The sequence below is a fragment of the Solanum tuberosum genome, unplaced genomic scaffold (genome assembly GCF_000226075.1).
Source record: "Solanum tuberosum cultivar DM 1-3 516 R44 unplaced genomic scaffold, SolTub_3.0 scf00286, whole genome shotgun sequence".
In the NCBI taxonomy this organism is placed as follows: Eukaryota; Viridiplantae; Streptophyta; class Magnoliopsida; order Solanales; family Solanaceae; genus Solanum; species Solanum tuberosum.
The window spans coordinates 100,450-102,783 of record NW_006239210.1 but is presented as its reverse complement, the minus strand read 5'-3'; positions in this window follow the sequence as shown (position 1 = coordinate 102,783).

Sequence of the window (2,334 nt, the reverse complement as noted above, 5' to 3'; positions counted from 1 at the left end):
TCCCTTAATTTGGGCCTTAGTCTTTATTGGGCTCAAGTAGTTGGACTTCGACAGATTGGTGTGAGGCCTCATCTCCATTCCCTTTTCCTTTTTATTTAATTTGGGCCTCAAGTGAGCCCACTAATGCATGAACTAATCTTCCCCATCTACCTAACCCATTTGAGCTAAGCAAGTAAGTGACACTTGCTAGCTTTATAAAGTCCAACAAGCACCTCAATTCTTTATTCGTTTTCCGAGCGTAAGCTCCTTAGTTTAACTCGAAACTTATATACACTTGATCACCTTACCTTTTAGACTTACATATAGCCCTTCGATCCAGAATTTAAATACTTCTAAAATTTGACGTTCGCTCGATCGTGCAATATTACAATGTACGGGAGTTACCCTTATAGCTTCTTTATTTTAACCATTCATCTAGGAAATCAAGTTCATTACTTATACCACCAAGCTAAATCAACTTCCATATGTGTAGGTCTTGTACACATAAAATACGGGGTGTTACAGGCCGATCCCAATTTGTGTAATTATGAGGACCACATCCCCAGGGGGTTTAAAAATGTCTAGCATGGGTCATCCTCTTCTACCACTGATCAGTTGGTCATTTGTATCACATGCCTTATAAAGATCATAACACACAAAAAGGTACAGACAAGAATGTAACATACATGATCCCACAAGAGTTAACAAAGGTGGTCTTCTGTTCTAATTTATGCACACATGTATTGACACTCGGTTTCATTCGAACTCTTATTTATATATGTTAATGCCTTACATAATCAGTACATTTTCTCGTACTATGTCCCTCATGGGGGGGCGGGGATGCTGCATTTTATGCTGCAGGCACATGTACTTCAGCTAGTAGACCTCCTCATTAGGAGCACACAACACTTAGCTACTTTTGGTGAGCTCCAGATTGATTCGGAGTTTTACTGAGTCCTTAGTAGATTCATTTTGGTATTGTATCATAGTTAAGAGTAAGGCGGGGTCTATCCCGACCTACCCGAAGGTTTTCTATCTTTTTCAAGCTTTGTAGACTTATGTATATGGTTCAGTTGCATCTTAACAAGTTGTGGTCTCAGCGACCAAATCATGTATATAAGTTTTAGGTCTACTTATGTTGGTTCGTATCGCTGCATCCCACATGAACTTGTCACAAGATTGTCATAGTTTTATGCATAGTTAAACACAGGTTACATGCTGGTTCTCTCGAGCCTTTAGGGCATCGAGTGCATGTCCTTTCTAATGGAATGTGAGGCGTGACATGCTTGATATACATTAGCAGCTACATCACCTACTTGACCAATTAGTGGTTGGAAATGAAGCTTTTTAGTGGATGTTCTTAAAGGAGAAGAAAGATCAATATAAATATATATTGGCTGCTATTCTAACTCATTTTAACACACATTATTGAGGATTAGCTCCAGCTCTTTCTCTCTATTTTCTCCTAAGGATTAAACAGCAGCCTTAAAGTTCTTCTAGGGTTCTTGAAGAAACCCTCATCTCTGCAAGACAATGTAAGTGAAAATACTTGTGGATTTAGCTTAATTCTCCCATGGATGATTAGGAAAATATGTTATTCATGCTCAAGTATAGGTATAAAGGAATAATATTTCCAGAAGCTACTGCTCACTTCCTTGGTTATTAAGATACTTTTCTCTCCTTCTTTGGTTTAAGTGTGTAGGGAAGTTGAAGTTCTAGAGAAATTCAAGTTATAACGAGAAGTTGCAGAAATTGAGGTAAGGTGACTGCTCCATTTTCATCCTCCTTATGTATGAGTTTGAGTGAGGAATTATGGGTGTGCGACAATAAAGAACTCAAGGTGGTGGGTGGTGAGTTCAATAATTGGTTATATGATAAAGAATACTTGACGCTGTTTTATGTGTATTGTTGTTGGTGCAATTTGGGTAATCTTGCAAAACGATATATAATATATATATTGGGGAGAGAAGGAAGGTGTGGTGATACACATTGTTTTAAGGGCTGTATGGGCTCATTATCCGTCAAAGTTAGCTACTGTTTTACGAGGCTCACGGTGTGATAGCTGCTAATTTAAATTTATCATGACTTATATTGTAGATTAAAACCTGAAAGGGGAGGCTGAATCGTGATAGTTGTATTGATCAGAAGATAAGGTATGTAAGGCTATTCGATTCAATATTCTTCGGCATGAAATCTGATACTTGAGATTAATATCAATAAGTGAATTTCCTAAGTTCTATTCCTAGTAAAGAAAACATAGTGGCAGCGTATGATCTCCAAATAGCTAACAATATTTCCCCCTCTCCTTAGTGTATAGAATTACTTCATTATATGTTCAGTACTCTATACTTGTGT